This window comes from Prionailurus bengalensis, chromosome D4 (assembly GCF_016509475.1).
Source record: "Prionailurus bengalensis isolate Pbe53 chromosome D4, Fcat_Pben_1.1_paternal_pri, whole genome shotgun sequence".
NCBI classification, from domain to species: Eukaryota; Metazoa; Chordata; class Mammalia; order Carnivora; family Felidae; genus Prionailurus; species Prionailurus bengalensis.
This window is the reverse complement of record NC_057359.1, coordinates 79,154,880-79,180,056: the sequence shown is the minus strand read 5'-3', so window position 1 is coordinate 79,180,056 and position 25,177 is coordinate 79,154,880.

The following is a 25,177-nucleotide window of genomic DNA, read 5'->3' as shown; positions in this document are numbered from 1 at the left end:
GATTCTTCCGTTTGGCAGCCATCGACGTCTCCAGTTCAGTCAATTAACCTGGCCCCTTGGCCTTCAACTCAGTTACGCACCACAGGCTGAGCAAAGCCTCTTCCTTCGTGGCAATGGCCTATCATGATCTCTAGCCCTTGCTGTCCCCCTGGAGGCTCCCCTGAGCCCCATACCTTTACACATTCTCTCCCCTGCTCCCGTGCACATCACAGGTGCAGAAATGTTCCATCAGGCACACACTCCTGGTGCTTCTTCTCATGATCTCTTCCTCACCTCATTAGCCACGAGGTACCCTTTGTCTGGAAGATGGGTTTCCGGCACGATGATCTTAGTGGTCGATTTAATGGGCAGGTTAGGAAAGACCTAGTGTCTAGGCCATCATTTGAGAATACGCCGAGCAATAATCCATTGGAAAGCATATTCCCCACTCTCGATTGGGGTATATTTTGCACAGTTCCTAAACTCTAGACATCCCATGCTGTTTCTGCACCTTTGGTTTCCTCCTGTGTTGACCTCTCTGCCCAAAGATCACCTCTGCAGAGAGACCATCCTGGCTGTCCCACCCATTGTGGCCCCCCCGTAGCATCCTACCACTGTACATGTGCATCACCTACATCTACGTCACCCGTAAAACGGTGGTGGGTGGACGGTGGCCTCAAATCTCACTCCCAAGGGCTCGGGGCACAGACTGGAAGGTGTCCCCAAGATCCCACCTTCTAAGCTTCACCCCTGTATGTAAGTCCCTCCTGCTAAGTATGGGCAGGACCTGCGGCATGTTTTTAACCAATACAATATGGCAGAGGTGATGAGATGTGATTCCCACTTGAACGCGATTTTGTGGTTATATCACATTAGATAGACTTCATCCTCTCCCCATTGCTGGCACTGAAGAAGCAAGCTGCCACAAAGGAGGTAAATGCCCTGTTGGAGAAGTTCACTTGGCAAGGGACTATGGGCAGCGTCTAGGAACTGAACAAGAAACTGAAGGGCTTGGACTTCCAGCCATGGGTGAAATGGATTTGACAAATGACCCTAGCGAGCTTGGAAGTAGACCCATTGGCAGGTGAGCCTCCAGGTGAGACACGAGTCTTGGCCAACAGCTTAGTTACAGCCTTGCAGAGAATGCAGCTAGGTCTTGCCCAGACACTTGAATCACAGAAACTGTACGGCAATAAATACGTGTTCTTTTAAGTTCTGGTTTGTGGCAATTTGTTAGAAAGCATAGAGGGGCGCCTGGGTGGCGCAGTCGGTTAAGCGTCCGACTTCAGCCAGGTCACGATCTCGCGGTCCGTGAGTTCGAGCCCCGCGTCAGGCTCTGGGCTGATGGCTCAGAGCCTGGAGCCTGTTTCCAATTCTGTGTCTCCCTCTCTCTCTGCCCCTCCCCGTTCATGCTCTGTCTCTCTCTGTCCCAAAAATAAATAAACATTGAAAAAAAAAAAAAATTAAAAAAAAAAAAAGAAAGCATAGAAAACGGGGATGGATATTTCCCCACTCCTTTACGTTGGCTTTGGCCGTGTAACTTGCATTAGCCCCTAGAGTATGGCAACGTCAGGGTGCTGGTTCTTCGCACAAGCAATAAGAGGTCCCGTGAGTTTGTGCCTGCTCTCTCTTAAATTTCTGTCATCATCTTCAAACCATGTGCCTAGGCTAGCCCACTGTTTCCAGAAAGAAAATGAGAGCCTCAAGGAATATTCCCCAGTGAAGTCGAAGCCTAGATTGGCTCTTTCCCAACTGACCTGCAAATGCACCGGTTTCCACGTGCCACGTGTAAGCCACTGAGTTTGGGTCAATACGATTCCCCGGGTAACTGGGCAGAACTGAGACTCGAGCTCAGCTCTTCTGAGTCTTAGGGCGGTGGATTTTCAGTAGAAAGCAGCTCAAACTAAATACTAATATTGACATTTTCTTAATACTTCAGCATCGGGGGTTTATGGATAGAGGTCTTGGAGGGAGCTTTTGAAAACACTTGAAATTATATACCTAATTTTATGTTTTGTGCATTTTGTGGGAGAGATAGTCCATACAGCCTCTCATATTCAGAAGGCGATCCATAACACTGTTTAAGAACCACTGTTACGAATAGAAATCACTTTCTCCCTTGTGAAGTCCAAGGGATGGAGTTGTTCACGTAAGAAATACAAGTCTCACCCCCGCCCCTAGTTCATTTCTCTCAGCTACTTATCTTAAAATTTTATGGATTGATTCTTTGTGGCTTTTGGACAAGGCACCATTTCTTTATACCCATGCATTTTCTTTACCAGTTAAAAAATACCAATATTTCTCTAAGGAAAGTGGTTCTAATAAGGATGTTTTTAGAATCCCAACACTGGGACCTATTAAGAATGCAAATTCCCTTACGTCCTTTCAGTTTTAGGTCTCTGAAAGAAATGACTTTCATCGATGTGACTGTAGTGGTATAGTGATGGGAAGCATTGTTTCCAATTGCCAGGAAGAAACTCCCAGAGAGCCCAAAGGAGCATGGGGTTCAAAACCCACTTTGCTCCCCTTTCCCGATTGTGCTGTCTTGCAAAGCTCCCTCCACCTCTGCATTTCAGTTTTCTTAACCTCTAGGTTAGGTCAGTCATATCTCTTTTCCCAGGGTTGCTGTGAGAATCGTGTGAACTAACATGTGAAAACATGCCTGGTGCACAGTAAGTTCTCAGTAAGAGTTGAGAATTCAAATTCATTATACCTCCTGCCATTTCCGCTCAACTTGCCACTCTTCAAAGTGGGGAGAGCCACTTCTTTGTCTCAGAGTGATCACTGGGGGTGGGGGTGTAGAAATGGGTTGTTTGCTGACTATTCAGCCAGGCTCCTCCCTGTGGGAGACAGGCGCTGTGTAAATACTGGTATTACTATATTATCCATCTGGCACTGTGGCTTTGGAGTACAATTAGCTATTGCAGAAAATGCATTGAAGAAAGAAGGATCCAGGATGATTTAACAATAATGGTAGCAATCAGCATGTTTCTTGTTTTGGTTAAAGATACAGAGTTTATGGGACACTCCAAGAATTACCAAATATTAAAGAGACTGAACAATAAGCATTACCCTTTCTCCACTCCCATTACCACGGCCCTCATCTCAGCCATCATCCCATCTCTTGTCAAGATTATTTCGACTCCTCCTCACTGGCCCCCTTCCCTCTAGTCTTGTTTCCTTTTAATTCATTCCATGCTCTGAAGCCAGAATGATCTTTCTGAGATATAGCTCAGACTATGTTCTCTTTGAGGCCCTTTGGTGGCCCTTCAGTGACTACAGGAGGAAGGCCAGACGTTGTAATAATGTGTCAAAAGCCTTTCTGGGATGACCCTTGTCTCATACTTGTCCCTTGTCTCTACTCCATGCCTGAGTCTGGAGACAGATGGCATTGGCACAGGCTGTTGAGACATCACCATTTTAACTGATAACGCCGTAAGAGAGTATGGCTTGAGGGCCACTAGCCGTGGTGGCTTCCACTCCTTCAGCTCTGAATTACACAGACTCACCTGCTCCCATCCCTGGCAGAGTAAACAGCTGCAGGCCTTGAACAAGGGGAATTGATTGCCTCTGTGGAATATTAGGGTATGGGGGAGCATAACAGAAATCTTGGCAATCTCAAGATTTCTTCGCTGGGACATAAAAAGCAGAAGCCTGGGGGGCTTAGTCAGTTGACCATTCGACTCTTGATTTCTGCTCAGGTCATGATCCCAGGGTTGTGGGATCAAGCCCTGCATCAGGCTACGTGCTGAGCATGCAGCCTGCTTCACATCGCCTCTCCCTGTGCCCCTCTCCCACTCCCTCCCTCCCTCTCTCTCTCTCTCTCTCTAATAATTTTTTAAAAAGAAGCACAAGCCATAAAAGAAAGTAAATCACAAGTTGGATTTTATGGAACTCTTCAAAACACACCCTTGAAAAAACAAAAGAGTAAGCCACAGACAGGGAACAATAATTGCAAAGATCCATCTGGTAGAGAACTTGGATCTGGAGTATATAAAGATATCTCAAACTTCACTAATAAGAAGAAAAACAAACCACCTAAAAATGGGCAAAAAATGTGAACAGGCATTTTACCAAAGAAGAGATATGGTAACAAAAAAGCACATTAAAGAAGCTCAACATCATGAGTCATTAAAAAAATAAAACAAACTAAATCCACAATGTGATATCACTGGGGAGAAAAAACTCATACCAGTGGGAGAGGGGGCCTGGAAACCAGGCCTCTGATGTTGTTTATGGGAACAGCCACTTCGGAAGACATTACATTTTTTTTAATGTTTATTTATTTTTGAGAGAGAGAAAGACAGAGTGTGAGCTGGGGAGGTGCAGAGGGAGGGAGACACAGAATCTGAAGCAGGCTCCAGGCTCTGAGCTGTCAGCACAGAGCCCGACGTGGGGCTCGAACTCACAAACCGTGAGATGGTGACTTGAGCCGGAGTCGGACGCTTAACTGACTGAGCCACCCAGGCGTCCCTGGAAAATATTTTAGCAGTTTCTTATAAAGTTAAACACACACTTATGGTATGTATTAGTATCCTAGGGCCACCATAACAAAATACCCCAGAGTGGGTGACTTCAACAGTAGACCTTTATTTTCTCACAATTCTGGAACCTGAAAGTCCCAGATCAAGGTGTTGGAAAGTTTGGTTTCTCGTGAAGCCTCTCTCCTCCTCACCTTCCCTTAATCACCCCTTTAAAGGCCCTATCTCCAATGACAGTTACTTTGCGAGGTATGGTATGGCTGGTTAGGGGAGACAGTTCAGCCTGTGACACCCTACGGCTCTACAATCCTACTGCTAGGCACTTCTCCAAGAGAACTGAAAACATGTCTGCACAAAGGCATTTATGGGGATTGGTAGAGTAGCTTCCTCCATAATCACCCCAAATGGGAAACAACCCAAATGTCCATTGACCAGTAAATGGATAAACAAATAAACAAACTGGACCCATCAGGCAACGAAAAACTACTCAGTGATGCACAGAGCAAACTACTAATACTAGCCAAGGCACAAATGAATCTCAAGAGTGTGATGCTAAGCAAAAAGAAGTCAGACACAAGCAGCTACATATGGTACCGTCCCATTTCCATGACGTTCTGGAAAAGACAGCCCTATGGAAACAGAAGTCTGAGGGGTGGCTGCCTGGCCCTGGGGTCTAGGGGGGAAGGCGTGAAATGCAGAGTCACAAATGACCTTCTGGGAGTGGAGGAAATACCTGCATCTCGATGGCAGTGGTGTTTATGTGACCCTGTGTTTGTCAAAACTCATAGAACGGTGTACCTAACAAAGGTGCATGTTATTGAAAGTAATTTTTTTACTTAAAACAGCACACTTAAGAAGATAGAGAAATTGATTAAAACCCAAACAGGCTTACAAGCTCACTCAAAACCTCTCAGGACGTTATTTATGCAGGTTCAACTTGCACTCAGCATCTTGCCCTAAATATAGTCATTGTTTATTGAGATGCTAAAGAGAAAAGTAATTGTCCCACCATATAAACAAAGCAAACTCGTTAGCCATTCTCTCTGAGAAGGAATGACAATGATGGAACCCGCTGGCGAAACCATCGCCCATCAGGGGCCCCATCTGCATTGGCAGCAATCTGGCACAGCTGTGTGATCTCAGGCAGGACTGGGCCTTTGTGAGGAGGACAGCATGTCCATCTAAGGACATCTGTGACCTTGGATGCCATTCTTGGGAGAGTCACGCACATTCCACTGCTATGTTGTCTCCTTCCCCCGAAGGCATCGCTGGATAATTCTGGGCTCCGGTTTCCCGACTCTTTGGAGGTATAATTGCCTTGAGCTTCTCAGGGACAGACCCAGTGTTTGTTAAATAAGAAATATTTAGGGTGTTCGGTTCTTGCCCTGTGCTACCCACTGCATGGACAACTTACATGGGTGATGAGTGCTCGTTTCATTTCTTCAAAAAGCCCTGTCTTGTAGGTCAAATAGCTAACCCTTTGAGATAGGCTAGAACAAGCACACGGTAGACACCATTGGTGTCCTGCCCGTTCCCCCTCGCCCTGACCACTTCAGACATCCTGACTGCCTTCCAACTGCCTGTGATTCTTCTCCATTGAAACCACTTTCCCCATGTACGGAGCAGGATGGGGATGCTTACCAGAAGTCAGCTCCTTTGCCCCTTGGATGGGCTAATTCTGAAATCAATGACTCCAATCAGAGAGGGTCCAAGGTGAACAGCTTGAACCTGACCGGGTATTTAAGTTCCTCCCACAATACCACCTCTCTAAAAGCCAACCCTTTTCCTTCCAGGAAGTGGAAAGAAAGCAAATGAGTCGTATGGTCAGCTCATGTGATGGGATCTGACAGTTCCTCCAGAAGTTCCAACTTCTTCATGCTGATTCCAAGGAGATAAGCTGGTGGCACGGCATATCATACATGACTGCGTTGGGGAGTTTTCACACGTGGGTAGCAATACCTGTGTAACGAGACTATGTTGGTTAATAAGTGACACAATGTCCATAAAGCCCATCACGGTGTCTGACACCTAAGGAATTCAAACGAATGGGACCCCAGTGAGAAAAATGTCTTAGTAGCAGCACAGTGATCTTGTCCTCAGTTCTAAGTAATGCTCAGCTTTGTTCTTAGAGGAGAGAGTTGCCTCCAGTAGCCAAACCATAAAGTGGGGACCATGATCTCTCGCTTCCCCGGTGAAGATTTTTATGACTCGATGCATGTAGAGAACCAAACTGATGCTCAGTCAGTACCATAAGATCGCAGTCTAAAGACATAGGAGGAGGTGCTGGCCTTGAAGATACATGGATCACAGCCCCCCACCCCCCGCCATGGCTTCTTCTTCTCAAAGGCGTAACTCCAGGTGGAGGAAGATTTACCCTGAAGCTGATGAGCTTATACTTATATTTCAGGGTTCCTCGCTTGCATAACCCTCCAAGGTCAAACTCCTATATTCATACTTTGGCATATTTTTGTTAAATAGAATTCCCTCCCTTGACTGAACACGCGTCAGTCCCCATGACCAAGATTTGCTCCTTGCTGGGGGTAAAGCTTATGACAGAAACACTCTCTGGGCTCACAGTTGGAATCGAGGCAAAGCTGAAGGAGTGAATCCAAACCAGAACCATCCGCATAAGCCGGCTGTGCCTCCGCTCAGGTTTCTCTTCCTTCGTCCTTTCCCACCTCCCTGCCTTCCTCCCCTAACAGAGTCACAGAATGGCCAAATGTAGAAAGCATCAAGCTTTACCACCTGCTCTCTGAAGAAAGGAAGGTATTTATTTGCTCAGCGGTGAGTCAAGCTAGAACTTTGGTTTCCTGTCTTCAAGTTTAGAGTGACTTTCTTATACTATACTCTTCCTCTCTCTGTCCCTTCCTCCTTCCTTCTTCTCTTCCCTTCCTTCCTTCCTTCCTTCCTTCCTTCCTTCCCTCCCTCCCTCCTTCCCTCCCTCCTTCCTTCCCTCCCTCCTTTTTTCCTTCCTTTCTTCTTCCTTTCCTTCCTTCCTTCCTTCCTTCCTTCCTTCCTTCCTTCCTTCTTCCCTCCTTCTCTCCCTCCTGCTTTCCTTCCCTCCTTCCTCCTTTCCTTCCTTCCTTCCTTCCTTCCTTCCTTCCTCCCTTCCTTCTTTCCCTCCTTCCTTGCTTCTTTCCTTCTCTGCTTCCCTCTTTCCTTCCCTCCTTCCTTGCTTCTTTCATTCTTTGCTGGCTTCCTTCCTTCCCTTTTCCTTTCATTTACTTCCTAAACATAAAGGAGTTTTATCTTTTCTTTAAAAGGAAGTTACTTCCTGAAAGTGGCCAACAAGGGACAAAGAGCTGTCTAATTTTTTTGGCATCCTGCTCTGGGACTCGACTGTTTTCACTGGCCTTTTGTGCTCTTAGTTTATGAAAAATCAATAGTTTAATATAGAAAAAAAGTCCCCTGGCTATCTATTTAGAGCTGTATTACCTTCATTTCAGGGCTCTGGCTCTGCCTGCCTGCCTGCCAAGAATTCCTAAGTCAGATTGTTTTGTGCAGCGTTGGCCCAGCTCTCTGGAGCCCACCCACCAGACGCAGGATGATGATAATAGTAATACCAGTAACAGAACTCAGACACGTGTCCAGTGCTGATCACTTTGGAGAGACGTTTCATGCATGGGGGTCGTCATGTATGTGGTTGACACCCAATAAACGCTTGACTGAATTGCTTCAAATGAATAATGACAGTACCCAAATAGATAGGACAAATAGCATTATCCTTGTAACAGGAAAAGAAACAGCCCCATGGTGGGTGTCTCCTGTATTTCCTCCTGTCAGTATTAATTTAATTTTCTCTCTAGCATACTCATTTAAGAAAATAATCGTTATCCGCATTTTGTAGGTGAAAAAATTAAAGCGTAAGGAGTTCATGTGACTTTCCAAGGTCACTGAGGGAAAGAATAACTGGAAAATGGCACCCCGTTCCTCTTACTAGAGCCCACATTTTCTCTGCTTGACCTTGGGTCTCTGGGCACATGGGGAAAAGCACCCCAGAGAGACTTAGTGATGAGCTCTTAAACACCCACGTCTTGGACTTGACCTTGTCCCTTGTTCCTTCTCCCAACCCAAAGAACTGAGGCCCAGAATAAGCAATGTGGACCCCTGAAGGGGGAATGATAGACCTTTAGGCTCTACATTGACCTATGATCCATGCTTGGACCCAAGGTGAAATGGGCCAATTTAGTTCTTTCCTTAGTATTTTGGGCTTGAATGGGGTGCCTGGGTGGCTCAATTGGTTGAGCGCCCGACTTCGGCTCGGGTCATGATCTCATGGTGCGTGAGTTCAAGCCCCACGTTGGGTTCTGTGCTGACAGAGCCTGCTTCCAATTCTGTGTCTCTGGCTCTCTCCACCCCTCCCCTGCTCACACTCTGTCTGTCTGTCACTCTCTCAAAAAATAAATAAATATTTCCACATTAAAAGAAAAAAAAGAATTTTGGACTTGAGGAAATTCAGGGAGTGAACTAAGTGGCAGTGACTTCCAGTGCCCGAAAGTTTTACAGACTCTGTGGCTGGAGCAGCCCTCAATGCTTATTCTCAAGATAAGGCAACGGAGGAAGCTTGGGGAATGGGAGAGGAGGGTGGGAGAACAAAAAGGAGGGATTAAGATTGTTGTACCGGTGTGGGGGAGCAAGAGAGAGAGAGGTAGCCTCTTCCTGCTCCCTCCGAAGCCCGCTGGTTTGAAGTTAGTGTCCCACCACTAAGCCGGGGGTCAGCAAACATAGCCTGCAGGGCCAAATCGGGCCAGTAGCTTATTTTTGCAAGTAATTTTATTGGAACACAGCCACACCCTTTTGTGGACGTATTATCTGTAGCTGCTTTCGGGCTACGATGGCAGAGTCGTATGGTTGCAGCACAAACCAGATGGCCCACAAAGGCTGGAATATGGACAGCCTGGGCACGTGCAGAACACATTTGCTGACCTCTGCGCTAAGCCCACGGAATTCCCGGTGTTCCAGGGAGCGTGTTCCTAACGGGGGTCATTCGAAGGATTTTCAGGTTTCGGACTCTGGATACTCTTACTTTGGGAAACGTTGTGAAATACCTTCACACCCCTCGTTGACTATAGTTCCTTAAAACTTACGTTAAGATGAGACCACAGTTGATGTAACTGATAGAATGTTGCCTTTCAGAGGAATTTCGTGAAGCAGTTGATGCTGATCGTGCACGCCGCGTTTGTGTGGATTTTGAAGGAAATGTCCTCTCCCCACCCCCACCGCAGGGGACCTCGGACCCTGGCCAACCCCACAGGCCTCAGGCTCTGCCTATAGGCCCTGTGGATACGATAGCCAAGCTCATAGCAACTCCAACCCCCCTTCTTCCTTTATCCTATCGTTTTTTTTCTTTTTTTTAATTGTTTTTAATGTTTATTTATTTTTGAGAGGGAGGGAGACAGAGAGTGAGTGGGGGAAGGGCAGAGAGAGAGGGAGACACAGAACCCAAGGCAGGCTCCAGGGTCTGAGCTATCAGCACAGAGCCCGACGGGGGGCTCGAACTCACGAACTGTGAGATCATGACCTGAGCTGGAGTCGGACGCTTAACCGACTGAGCCACCCAGGCGTCCTTATCCTATTGTTTTTAACAGCTCGGCGGAGATATAATTTACATGCCATAAAACTGATCCGTGTTAAGTGTACAATGTGATGATTCTCAGTAAATTTACAGAGGTGTGCAACCACCACCAGAAACATGTCTCTGTCTACTTTTCAGATGGCTCTCGGTGGTATCTTGAAGTGCGCTTTCCCTTCCAGATAGCTTATCCCTTCCGAGCTATGTTCCCTGAAGTTAGGCCTGCGCTAAAGAGCATCAGCAGCTAACACTTGCCATTTGCAGAGCGCCCATGGGCCTTAGGTTTAGCAGGCCCAGCCATTCCAGTTCACAGATGACCAGAGTTAGACACATTTCTAGGCAATGGGAGAGGGTCACCAACATGGCCTCCTCTCTCGAAGTTTGAGGAAAGATCAGAAATGGACACAAAGAACGAGCAACAGAAGAAGTCTATACTCTTGAGAAGTCTATACCCTTTAGTCTATACAAAGTATGGCACTGTGATTAACTCGTACTCCCATTTGCTGGGGCACCTGGGTGGCTCAGTCGGTTAAGCATCCGACTCTTGGTTTCAACTCAGGTCATGATCTCACAGTTCCTGAATTTGAGCCCCACGTCAGGCTCCATGCCAACAGTGTGGAGCCTACTTGGGATTCTCTCTCTCTCCCTCTCTCTCTGTCCCTCTCTTGCTCACGCTTTCTCTTTCCAAATTAATTAATTAATTAAATTAAAAATTAAATCTGACTCCCATTTGCTGCGCAAGGCGGGCAAGCTATTTAGTTTCCTCAACTGTAGGGAAGGATCATCGTAGTGCATGGTTGTGGGAAAGACTGAACTCGTTAATCCAAGTAAAATACCAGGAATGGTGCTCAGTCTATTGAGATCAATTTGGAAATAACTCTTAGGGACTGATAGACTTCCTCTTAGCATCCAACTATAAAGTTATTTGAGGAAATGTTTGATGAGTCTTCTGGAAGTGGGGGCTGGGGGCCCAGAGGCAGCAGGAAGCCTTTGAGGAGAGGAGGTACAAAGACTGAGGAAGATAGCAGCATGGCACCCCTCATGGGTTGGAAGAGAGAGGATCGGGAACAAAGTTTTGAGAAAGCCAATGAAAGATCTAAGTCAACAGGGAGAAAGAGATAGAGACAGCATTCATGGATGGTTGTAGGGACTGTGTTAAAGAAATTCCCCCAAGGGTCTGAGATTACAGGATTTACCTCTGCTAGGAAATTGAGTGGTTTGAGGAAATTTTACTTAAAAAATAAAGACAAATCCCCAACTGTCATCCAAACTGAGGAAGAGACACAAGACAGAAGTGCAGGTGCCATTTAAGGGATATATTTGTAAATGGCCCTCCTTGTTGGAGGTGGGAGAAGCGGTTCCAGCTGAGGGGTTTGGGGAGGCACCATGGGAAAGTAGGATTTTGAACTTGGCCTTGGATCCTATGTCGGGTTGTCTTATGCAGAAATGATGAGCAAAGGCATCTCAGAAGATCAAAGAGTGGGTGTGAAAGAGAAAACTGGGGCGTCCCAAAGGCATAAACGTATAGAAGTAAGAGCAAATTCGTTTTAGGTTGAATGATAATCTAAATAACCATAACTGCTATATATTGCGTTGTATGCCCTAAACTTTGTGTCGTCTCATTGATCCTAACCGTGACACTGGAAGGTAGATTCCATTTTCACCATTCTGTAGGTGAGGAAGTGGAGGTCGAGAGAGCTTCAACAACTTGCTCAAGGTCACGTTGCTGGGATTCCAAAACCTTTTGTGCCCCCAACCTGTGCTCTCCGTTACCACCTGAGGAGCTGAGGTGGGAATTCTCTTTGGATAGATGGGCTAGGGCTGGGCAGAGGATCGCTCTGAACGCCAGGTGGAAGACTTTACTGAAAGCCAACACTGTGCTGACTGCTTGGTGAAGAAAACCCAGTCATCTGTGAGCCTGGGACACGCGGACTCCCTTCTCTGGGTGTGTTGTTTCTTCCTCCACAAAAGGGGGGTCAGGAGAACCATCTTCCAGATTTAATATGGGGACTAAAGGAGACAATCCACGTGAAATTCTCATCCAGTGCTATTTGTGGAAAGCACTCCAGAAAAGACACCTAAAATCATTACATACGTTTCCAAGAGCTGCCATAACAAACGCCCGCCAATCAGGTAGCTCAAAACAACAGAAACGGATTCTCTCAGAGTTCCAGAGACTGAAAGTCCAAACTCAAGGTGACAGCGTGGCCATGTGCCCTTCATATGTTGGGGGGAAGAATCCTTCCTTGCTTCTTCCTAGCTTCTCATGGTAACTGACAGTGGTGTTCTTCTGCTTACAGATACATCACTTTGATCTCTGCCTCTGTCTCTACACTATGCCCTCTCTGTGTGTCTCTGATTTCAGAGGGCCTTCTCTTCTTTGTGGAGTTGTCCAAATTTTCCTCTTCGTACAGGGATACCAGTGATTGGTTTCAGTCTCACCCTAATCCACTATGACCTCCTTTTAACTTGATTACACGCACAAAGACCCTATTTCCAAAGTGATGATAATGAACAAGATAATGTGTATTTTCAGGGTTGTGGCTAACGGATAATAGGACTGCTCATTCTTTTCCTTCCCCAAAGCACCTGGCACTTAGGGGTACACACAGCGAGGTGCTCAATAAATATTGGTTGAACAAACAGCGCATCTCAGTTTCTTAGCAAAAGCCCCACCATTTGTCTCCAAGAAATTGACATCAGACGTAGCATGGGGCAGCCGGTGGGGCCTGTCACCTGTGAGCAGAAGGTGTGAGTGGATGACGGGCTAGCTCCCCGCTACAGGCACTTGGTGGCCGCTCCTAATGAGACAGGGTGAGAAATGAGCTCAGTCTGTGCGGCTGCAATTTAATCCTTTCCGAGCCCACAGGGTCCCAGCATGATGGCACCAGCTGTTTTCAGATTCCTTTCTGGAAACAGCACAAACTGGTTTCGGTTTAACGGGGCACGAGGTACCCTCCAGACCTGCCCTGGCCCCCAGCACAGTTTGCAACACAACCAGGCAGAGCGGGAGAAGGGTGGGGGGACGAGGAGACTGGACTGCAAACCAGACACAGTAGCGGGATCCCGGGGGCCATGGACTAGTCCTGTTTGATCGATGACCCTCGGTCTTCCCATCTGGGCAGTGGGAGTGAGATACCCAGCACCCTGGGCTGTCTTGAGGATTCATGAGATAATGGATCTGAGGAGAACTTTGCAACCTGCAGAGAAACTTAAACATGCTATCTGTCTAGTGGTTCCACCCCGGCAGAAACTTCCCACATTGATGTTGATTTCCTACTCTCTCTTCATGGGATTGCATGCTTAGCATAGCATTTGAAACTGATTTGAACTCTGACATTCCTGAGTGATGACAGGTTCAAGGGCTACTTTCCTAGGCGTTTCTTCCCAATAGGGACCAAAAGGTTAAGCAGGATGAATTTGTTTTTCCAGTTCGCTCGTTCATTCATTCATTCATTCATTCATCTATATGTTTATTCATCTCTTCTTAGAGCCATCCTCCATTTAACTAGTATTTATTGAGCACTTGCTCTGTGCCAGTCATTTCTTAGGTATGGAGATGAATCCAGCGAGGACTTAATTTTCGTGGCATTTGCAAGCTCAGGAGGGAAGTACAGGAACACAAATAATCAAGGCAAGGTGATATTTTGTGACTCGGGGCCAGGCTTTTCCTCTCCAGACCCCAGTTCCCTATCTATAAAATGAGACAGTTGGACCAACTGTGCTCAGTTCCCTCCGCGAGCAATCTAAGAAATGACTGCACTGTTGGAAAGAAAACCAGACTGGGGGTCAGGAAATTCCCATTGTGGTTCTACCTCCGCCAACAATTTAGAAAGATTCTAAGCACTTTCCACTCTGTGGGCCTCAGTTTCCCAGCGTGCATCCAGGCTAGGGCAGGGTGAAATGATCCCCAAGATCCTTGTGGCTGAGTTCCTTTAACTTCACGAAATCACGCAGCTCCGTGTCTGGGAGCCAGTGACACAGCAGCAGCAGCAGCCGAGCAAAGATTCAGAGGAAGTCACCAAAGGGAAGGTACAGAAGCTCTCAGAAGCTTCTATCAGTCGTCAGCAGGTGTTGTCCTGGGATGCTCAGGGTCCTGCTGGGGCTGGTGCTCTCTGTCTTCTGCCCTCACAGGCTGAGCACGGAAATATCAGAGGCAGAGAACAGACGGCTCCTTTTCCTCACTGAGGCCATCCTGCCACCACATCCCTGTATCCTATCCGGGCAGAGTGCCAGCCATACTGGTACTGAGTGTTTACGGGAGGAGGGGGAAGAGGGGCAATCCGAGAAGCCTGGACCGCCTCGACACGGGAGCCTCTTCCCATCTGGTGGATTCAGGAGCGATTCTTGGAGGATGTCACCTCCAACTTGAGATCCAAAGGATGACGGACAGCTAGACCAAGGGTGATGGGGGTTGGAGGGGAGAGAGAGAGAGAGAAAGAGAGAGAGAGAGAGGTGTGCTCTAAGAGCCAAGAGAAGTCCAGTGTGGCCGGAGCACTGAGCCCTGAGACACCTGCATCTAGACCTTGAAAAGGTCTCAGGAAACAGATGACCAGCGCTCCAAGCTCAGCAAAGCACTGGGCTCAGAGTAGCTTGAGTCTCTCCCTTTTGAATCTCCCCAAGCCCCAGTTTCCTCCCCTACAGAATGGAGAATGCTCTAAATGCTAAGTCCTGATTGTACTTCTCGGGTTTGATGGCAGTCTGTGACATTTTCAAGATCTCCGCATCTATTTGACTTTCGTCCACTCTGCAGCCTATAGCTTCGCTCGTGTGGGTTTCTAGCCACTAAGTTACCTCCTCCCTGTGCTGGGTTCCAGGCATCCATCTGTATGATGCAACCAAGGTCTACCTCATCTCCCTGTCTTTATCCCACGACCCCTGCCTCCGGTCACGTAACTATTTGCTGAGATCTTGCCTCCTTCGAGGTTTCTGAAGTTCCACCAGCCGTATCTCTCTCGACTTGGTTGATGTCATGGGTTGAATGTATCCCTGTGAAAGATATGTTGAAGTCTTCACTCCCAGGGCTTGGGAATGTGAACTTATTTAGAAATAGGGTCTTTGCAGATGTAATCAATGTAAGATGAGGCCATCCTGGGTGAGTGTGGGTCCTTAACCCAGTTGGCCAGTGTCCTCCCAAGGAGAGAGGAGACACATTCACCGGGAAGAAGGCCGTGCGACCACGGAGGCAGAGATTTCTTGGTATGATGTAGTTACAAGGGAAGGGACACCAACCATTGCTGCCCACCCCTGGGAACTAAGAAGAGAGGAGGAACGATTTTTTTCCGAGAGCCTTTGGAGGGAGCATGGCCCTGCCGACACTTTGATTTCAGACTTCTAGCCTCCAGAATTATGATAGGATAACCTTCTGTTGTTTGAAGCCACCTGGTTTGTCATAGTTTATGTCAGCAGCCTCAGGAAACTAATATAGTTGCTTTTCTGTTTTTGTTCTGTTCTGTCTCGGTCTTTTTAGTGAACAGCTGCCACGTTTGCCTGTCTCTAATCATCCTGGGGACGAGGGCATCCGATCTCCTTTTTTGAAAGTGGCCCTGCCCCATCCTGCGGGCCTCCTCCAGCCAGAGGGTGGCCCCCTGACCTGCTAAGCCATTCAGACACACTCCCTGGAAATCTGAAGCTTATGCAGACTGGCAGGAGCTGGAGAAACAAATGGTCGGGGCTGAGTTCTGTCTATGGCATCGCTGGGAACTGAACTGTCCCTTTGTTTCTTTTTCCGGGACACCCGGAGCCGTCCCTGCTTCTTTTCAAGACCAAGGCCCGACTCCATAGCCTTGCAGTAATTTTGATTTCATTTTATTATTTTTTCATTTTCTTCTTGAGCGAGAATTGATTTCCGATGTCAGCAATGCAAGAACTTAACGCGATGTAGGCTCTTCTCCTCCCCACACTCAGGCACACACGCCCCTACTCCAGTGTGCAATCCTGCAGAGGACTTCCTCACCTCTCTCCGCAGGACGAAGGACCAGGCTTCTGTCCGTGTCAGCGGTGCTGGGGAGAGTAGAGACGCGCCATTAATGAGTGCTGAATGGCCAAAGGAAAGGCGCCTTCCTTGGGTCCCCTGTCGTGTTGTGTGCGCTTTGGTGTTAATAAATGATAAATTGATATATTTAATGCTATCTCTCATCACAGCCCCACAGGACATCTTTCACAACTGTCCGGAGACCAATCCTAATGTGCTCCAAAGCCAGGACTAGGGTGAAGGGAGTAAGCCTCCGGGGAGGGAAAAAGGAGGGCAAAATTTAAGGAAGCACTTGCTGTCGTGATCAGGGTCAGACAAGCGCTATCCCTGAAGGTGAGGGTTTCAATAAATTTTGCCCAAATACGCACTTCTCTTAATTAACTGCCCAATGTGCCGGTGCTTCAGTATCAAACCCACCATCCCTCAGCCCAAGAAGAACCCACCCCCATTATTCCATTTCTTTAAGGAAAGGACAGATATGTCATGAGACGTGGTCGGTGCGGTGGAAAACATTCTAGGTTAAGAGGCAGAAGAAGTGGGTTTTATTTCAGAGCTTCGCTTTAATAGTTGTGTGATTTTAGTGATGCCGATATTATGTGTCAATCCCGTCAAATAAGACATTATTATTATTATTATTATATTATCTTGTGTAAACTAATTAATATATTTCAAGTAGTGAAACATTGCCTAGGTCCAAGTAGGCATGACTATTTTTTTAAGTTTACTTACTTATTTTGGGGGTGGGGTGGGGAAAGAATCCTAAGCAGGCTCTATACTGTCGGCACAAAACCTGACTCGGGGGTGGAACTCACGAACCGTGAGATCATGACCCGAGTTGAAATCAAGAGTCGGTCGCGTAACCGACCGAGCCACGCAGTCGCCCCTTATTTTTATAAGTTATTGTTATACAATAGTACTACTATCATACTTCTATATTACAGTAGGCATGATGACTGTTATTGTCACCATTTGATGGACTGAATGGCTCTGCGTTCATCTCTTTTCAGTCTTTATAAAGCGGAGGCAATACTGTTTGTGGACATTATTGTTAGGATCATTGTGCATCTCCAAACTAAAAAAAAAGGGGGGGGGGAGTGAAAAGTATGGACCATTATCGTGTGCCAACAAGGATGGCCAAAATCTGTGATGTAAGAATTCGAGGTTCAGATGTTAGACAAATTCTAGACTCTGGCACATTTTTGCCGCCTTACCTCTGGCAAGTCAGGCTAATGTTGCTAAGACTCCGTGCATCTTTAACTTAGAAGTGCTAATAGTCCCCTACCTTCTAGGGTTTTGTGGGGCTTAAGTGAGATTACAGACGCAAGCACTTTGCGTAGATTCTGCCAGACGGGTAGTGGTCGATGACACGTGGCTCGTGTCACTGTTGGCAAAGTTTCTGTTGAAGCAGGGGTTAACATGGCGGTCGCCTGTGACTCGGGAAGGTGATTTATGGAAGCCAGTGGTTCCCCTCAGCAGACAAGAGAAGGATATCAATCGGTATAAGTAAGCTGTAAGTGAGAATTGAAGCTATCAGATGGTGTGGACTCCCTGTTCGGTCTCTGACAGTTTCTATCTCTCTCTCTCTTCTTTTAATTAAAAGTTTTTGTCTTCTGATGAAATATTTCTAGTACAATGCCCGGATAAGTGTAGATTTTCTTCCCCTTCTCCCTTCCGTGCTCTGGGCACTGATGCCTTGCTCTCTGGAAGCATTTGATTGTCCGGGTCTATCAACCAACATTCTCCACTTAGGGAAACAGGATGGCCTGGTGGTGAAGACTCACTTAAACGTGAGTCTCCGTTCTAACATCCACAATATGACTTTGACCCAGTGGGTTCATTTGTTCAGGTTATCTCTTACGGCATAAAGATCGATCTTAAAACGTCATGGTTTGTAATAACTATTCTATTTTGATCATAATTTAGTGGATCAAGAATTTAGGACTCAGGTGGACAGTTTATCTTGGAACCAGCCTCACGAGTCCCAGACACCATTTCTGCTGCCTTCTTGTGGTTCAGCAAGTTATTAAGACAGCCTAGATCCAAGGAGAGCAATGGCTCAACCCATTGCTCATAGCCTCATGCTCATAGCTCCAATTGGAGGAACCACAAAAAATGTAGAGCCATCTTTAATTTATTGTGCACCACCCCCCACCCCCCACAAGCCTCCTCTTTCTTCCTCATGGGACTTGGGGAGAACTTGATGAGGTAACGGGCTGACGGCATTTGGCACAATAGCAGCACATAATAATCACTCAGTGAAAAGCGTTCTGTTATGATTAGTTGCTTCTTCTCCAGCCAACTCTCCTTCCTCATGGTTGCTACCTCCCTCCCCACCGCTTTCCCTCTGTGCACGCAAGTCATTTTTTCCCACGTTGAGGTGAATGGATGGATTTGGGGGGAGAGATGAGATGATCCTGGGCATCAGATTATGCTCAGGCTCTGATTCAGATCTGGACAGTAGTGGCAGGGTAGGGAAAAAGTGGATGAGTTCAAGGGCTATCGGGGAATTACATTAAGAGCTTAGTGATTGATTGACTGGTTATTTGATGGAGTGGGTGTGTAAGGAGAAGAAAAGAGGTGAGTCAAAATGAGTCAAGGATAATGCCCAGGGAGTTGACTGTGGTTACTCGTCAGGTGGGGGTGTTTTTTCCCAACATAGGACGTGCAACATTTAAGCTCTGTTGGCTACTGTTTCTTTTTCTTTATCCTTTTTATGTTTAGTTATTTATTCTGAGAGAGACAGAGACAGCACAAGTAGGGGAGGGGTAGAGAGAGAGGGAGACAGAGAATCCCACGCAGGCTCCACTCTGTCAGCAAGGAGTCTGACATGGGGCTTGAACTCACTAAACCCATGAGATCATGACCTGAGCTGAAGCCGAGTCACATGCTTAACCAGCTGAGCCACCCAGACGCCCCTGTTTCTTTTTCTTAAGCTCTCATCTTCCCCCTGTCTGGACAGCACGCAGACATCCAAGGACTTTAGACCTTTCTCTTTCAGTAACGGGGAACCCCCTTGATGCCGATTGATCAGAGGAATGGCAGGAAACAAGCTGTTGTTTAGGCAGATTATGAGGTCTATAACAATGCAAGGCAGAGGACTGTACCTTGTATCTGCTTTGGTCTGTTCATATTTAAGACTCTTCATGGGATTAAAATGGCCACATCTTTTGCACAGATAGATTGCAGTCCTCTGGAAAGTTTCAACCATAGAAGAGAGAAAAACAATGCTTTCCAACTTAATGAGAACATAGACTGCCCAGATTCCCGGGGGAGGGTATCTGTCAATCTGATTATTATTATTCAGAGGTCCCATCCCTTTATATCTCCATCAGCCTAAGGTGACATCCCAAATGAAGTCTGTCTGTCACATTGTCTTGTATACTCCCTCTAGTGTGGCCCTTCTTTATGATCTTTGGCTAAACTCGTTGCTCATAGCTTCATGCACACAGCTCTGGGCTTCTCCAAATGCCCTCTGGCCAGGGAGGGCTCTTCTGTGATATTTGATCTGCCAACTGGTGTCAGACAGGCTTAGTTTTTCCACAGAGCAAATGCACTGCAGAGAAACTGTATAAAAAACTCATCACGATGGCATGGATTCAGATATAACATCATAGGCAATTTTCCCCTTCTGCATCGTAGCCTTATTCTAATTTTTTCCCTTAAATTTTGCAATAACGTGATCCCACAGTTTATGCGATTGAAGATTTGGACCCTATTTGGAGCGTTACAATGGAGCATTACTTCTATAATAATAACGGCAGCTGTAAGAACAGCGATGAAACCGTTAACAATTACAGTAAAAACAACAGCCAACTTGAAAATGTATTTATGACCTGCCAGGCATGTGCTAAATACTTCATATATGCTGATCTCATTTAATCATCGTTAGAATCCTTTGTGACAGAAGGTTTTTATGTCCATACTACACCTAAGATTTAGAGAGGTCAAGTAATTTGCGTAAGCGGCTAATATGTCGCAAAGCTGAAATTCAGATCCAGGTCTTTCTGACCCGCTTCCCGTGGTATGTGGGGGATATTCACACTCTTGTCTGTTGCCGGAAGGCTTGTGGATGCATTGGGTACGACCTGAGCTTTGTCTTGACGAAGGCCTTGCAGTCTAGACCGGTTTACTTTACTGAGTGCTATACAGAGCCCTGACGTCCTGCTGGATGGAAAATGATAGAAACGCATTAGGCAATCAAAATGTAAACGTTTTCACTTAAAGAGCAAATTGTAGAACACGTAGGGGACTTGAGATCCATCACATTGGAATTCAGCGGCAAGGGTAGGAGATCCAGGTATGGTAATAAATTCAGACCAAGGGAATGTCTGCAGAGTGGTGATTTAATTAAAGATAGAGGGATAGGTTTCATCCCCCCACTGCTACTGACACAGCCAAGTGGCCAGGGCTCTGGAGGACAGGTGACAATCAGTGCCATTCGCTGGGGCTCCGGGGGAGATTTGCAGAGACTTCTTGTCTGAACTCTTTTCTGGCTAATATCTTAGAGCCCATTCATGCATTTATTATGCCATCGACACCAGACAGGAAGTGTAATGAGAGACGAGGAGCAGGGATGTCAGCAGTAGGCAACAGGGCTATCTGAGAACCCAGGCTTCTTAGCAAGAGGCAATCTCTACCGAACGCTAGCCCCTGGTGGCATGTGGCTATTTCACCTTTCGAGGTGTTCTGGAAGAAACGAGAAGCCCCAAAATGAAGTTACGTGCCCCCCCACCCCCACCCCACGACAGCAAACCAAGACTAATTATAATGTGAAACCTATCCCAGGAATGTGACCTTTCAACAACCAATCTGAAATGTCCAGATAGGACTAGTGGGGTCATCTGGGTGATGAAAATCCTGCCTTTCCCTATCTCTCCAAACAAAGATGCCCTGGCCAGAAATACTCACACCCCCACCGTTTTTTTTTTTTTTTATTCTTTTGCTAATAACTTCCTTGACCCGCCCCGCCTGTCTCCAAAAACCTTCCGTTTTGTTCCACTTCTCAGAACATCTCTGCTTTCTGGAAGGGACGTTGCCAGATTTGTGAATTGCTTAATAATGCCAATTAGATCTTCACATTTGCTTGGTTGAATTTTGTTTTTTTAACAAAGGTAAGCTGGACATCAGAATGCCTATGTGAAATACGCAGACTTGTAAATACGAGACAAAATAAAGGAAAATTCCTTCTGGCCCACATCTGTTGGGCAAATAAATTCCACGTTTCTGGGTGGAAATACAAAATTTATTCAAATGTCACTTGTTCCAGGAAGGCTCTGTGTTAGTTTTCTAAGGCTGCCATAACAAAGTACCACCATCTGGGTGGTTAGAAACAACAGACATTTTTTCTTTTTTCTCTCATCATTTTGGAGGCTAGAATCTGAAATCAAGGTATCAGTAGGACCACACTCCCTCTGAAACCTGTACCCGAATCCTTTCTCCCCTCTGCCTCCCTTCTTGTGGTTTTTCTGGAGGGTGGGGAGGCTGGGGAGTGGGACGGAAGATTCCAACCCCAGATCACTGGGTAGGCTCCAGGGCTAAGCAGCCCCGAATCCAGGGGTCACTCCATTAACATAACAAAAGACACCTTTATGGCTCTCATCCCTTAGGAAATTCCAAGGGGCTCTTTGGAATTTATATATATATATATATATATATATATAATATTTGGTCTGAGCCAAAGAGCTCATATATATATATATATATATATATATATATTGTAAGTCACCATATCACAAGAACCTTGGGAGAAGAGGTTCTGGAAGGCATCACAGAAGAGTTAATTATGCTGGAGGTCGTGGTCAGAAAGGATAAATAGGATTTAGTAGGTCGGAAGGGGACTTGGGGAATAGAGCACATTCTGAGCCAAAGCAAAGAAGAGCTTTCAGGATTGCTACGAAGCTGGGGAGACCTTCCAGGCAGAGCACAAGGCCCAGGTCAAGCCGCAGTGGGGTCAGAGGGCAGAGTGCTTGAGAAGCAGTGATTGGCAGTGATGGGGGCATGTTGGCGGAGAGGGTGAGAAATACGACTCGAACATCAGGTGGGGCCATCAGAGGAAGGACCATGATTCCCAGGGTAAGGACTTTGAATCAGCGAAGTGCCCTGGGATGGGGAGAAAGTTACACTTGGGAGCCTTTCTCAGGTGGAATAAAAAAAGGCAACATTTAGTCCACTCATGTGCAAGATACAGGACTTCTACATCCTGGGGGGCGGGGGGATGGGCACAGGGTATAGACATGCTGGGTGTGGACTCCGTTAAGATCTGTCCTCACTCCTCTTCTGGCCACAGCATGAACTTACCAGGAGATTGCTGAATTCTTTCCATCGTTGTCACCACAGACCTCCCCGCGTCGACCACGTCTTCAGATGGGCTCTGTGCACCCACCCGGCAGGCACTGCTTTGACATTTGGGTCACACTTTGGAAGATTCTCTCCATCCTGTCCGCCCAGACCCTGGGGTCTTGTCAACTTCAGATTCCCTAGACCTACGTTGGATTTCTCTTAATTTCTTGGTGGCCCTGGGGGAGACAGAGCCAAGGGCATCTTCCTCACATATGTCAATAATGTCTAACGTGCTTAGTTTTCTTCACTTTTTATCTTTCCTCTTCCGTTTGAGTTATCATTTTTGATCTCAACAGTAGGAATGAGGGGGAATTCTTTTTTTTTCAAATCTAACTCAGAGATTCTTACTATGAAGCCCTAACAGAATTATAAAGGTCCGTGAAGTTGGGGGGGGGGGGAGCGGAGGGGAAAGCATCTTTATTTTTACCAACTTCTGACTGAAATGTGTCCTTCCCTTCCCTTATAAATATAAGCAACATATCACATTCGTTTTAGTATCTGCGGCTTTGTAAAATGCAGAAATAATTGATATTTTCATATCACCTTACGGCCATGGGAGATATCCTGAAATGTTATTGATATATATGACTCCTTTCAAATTATAGTAGTCATTACATTATCTTGTTAATTAATGTGTCAACAAAGAAACACATATATTACTGTATCACAGAATTTTAAACCGTTTTAATCAGCGTGCTTCTTTTTTTAAATTTTTTATTGTGTTTATTTATTTTGAGAGAGATGGGGAGACAGAGTGCGAGTGGGAGAGGGGCAGAGAGAGGGAGACAGAATCCGAAGCAGGCTCCAAGCTGTCAGCACAGAGCCTGATGTGGGGCTCGAACCCACAAGCCGCGAGATCACGACCTGAGCCAAAGTTGGACGCTCAACCGACTGAGCCATCCAGGTGTCCTTGAGTGTATTTCTATCTAATTGGCTTCTTCTGTGTTTGTTTTCATTTAATTTTCAGGAAAAAAATAAATTATATATAAAAAAAAACGCAACAACTCTGAAATGGTGAAAATGTGTATTAGTCTCCTGTAGGATACAAGACAATCTCTAATGCCCCCTGTGGTTACCTGAGTCTATAAGTAGTGTTCAGCTTTCCTTGCCTTTGAACTATCTTACAACTCTGAAAATTGAGCGAAACAGACTGATGGAAATAACTCTCGCCCATAGCAGTGAAAGTTGTCCTGAAGATGTACAAAAGATCCCTCTCGGACCTTTCCCAACCACCCCAGGTACAAGCAAGCTTTGCATGTATTGACACATTCATTTCAGCGCCCTTAATTGCCCATATACGTTTCTGCTCTTTGGATTTGCACTTTGAACTGGTTTGTAACACCTTCCTGATGTCTTCATTCATCAGCGAGTTAAATAAAAACTTATTCGTTTTCGTCTTTGTATAAGAGTTGATTTTATGCGGTAAAATGATGTGCAATATGGTTTATGCAGGTGAAATACTATTCTCTGGTGTCCATCGACGTCACATGTCCCCCCAAAAGCCTAAGAAACCCAGCGTGCAAGCCCCCATCCTTGGTTACCTTCTGGTCCTAGGCTTTTGACACCCAAAAGCCTTCTCTCTTCTTCTGTAGCACTAACCCCTTGTCCAAGCAATGCAAGCCAGGGAGGCCTGGCTGCCATCTGGCAGAGGGGCTGGTCAGATTAGAAAAAAAAAAAAAAAAAAAAGAGCTGGGTGCCGGTGGAGGGAAACAGAAGCATCTCCTAAGCCTTGAAACTCATCTGGCAACCCAGAAAGAAGGAATGATCCTTCTCAACTGACGGAAAGGTCTAGAACGACGCGAAGGGCTTGGTCTGAAGTCACGCTAGAATCCCAGGCCCCATTTGCTATAGTTACTATATTCCACGGGGCGCTGGGGGAGCTGGTGGGGGTCACTGTCCGCTTTGCACCCAAGGAGGAGCCCGGGAGCGGCTGCTGACAGACAGAGCCTCTTGGAGGGCACAGCTGTTCAGGCTGAGCAGGCGTGTGGCTCTTGGAGCTGTCCTTTTTCTCAGTGGGGCCGCGGCAGGAAGTGTCAGGCTGGTTCCCCATTGTACGCATCTATGTAGCTGTGTTGTTGCCGGTGTATTTATTTATTTATTTTTTTTTATCACAAGTCTGAGCCTTCTGGTAATAGACAAAACATGAGCTTCTGTTTGCCTGCTTTCTTCCGTGTGTGTCATCGGTGTAATCAGGGGACAGGTGGGCGCAGGCGATTAATGGGGTGGGAGGGGACAGGAGGAGAGGGGATCTACTCAAGGTGGTTGGGGGGGGAGTCGGCGTTCATCTGACCCTGAAGCTCAGAGGCACCGTCTCCTCCAGCAAGGCAGCTGCCGCGGTTATCGGTCGGAACAGCCCTTCCCCAGCCTCTCGGTCTCATTTCCAGTCTGGGCATGCTTGAGAAGCCATTACCATATTTATAGAGCTACCTGGCCCCACGGCACACGCATGAGAGGGTTAGAAAGACCTATCTATTTTTCCAGCTGTGCTGCTATCCTCGGCGGCAAGGCTGGCGGCGGGGGGAGTCGGGAGGGCCGGGCCCCAGCATTGGGACAGAAGAGAATTACCCTGCAGAGGCCCGGGCCAGCCTCTGGCCCCCTGCTTGCCTCTTCCAACCGGTCGGGCTGAGCCGGGGTGGCCAGCGTTGGCGCTAGCAAGGCTGAGAAAAGGAGCACGGTGGACCGCAGGCTGGGGAGAGGATTGCAGGGCCCCAGTGTCAATGTTTGCGGTGCCTTCACCCTGGACCGGGTCCCTCATTGAAATGCAAAGCTGCCTCCTGTGGAGGGTAGGGGAAGGCAGCGGAAGCAGTGCCCAAAAGTGGACAGAGCGCGAAT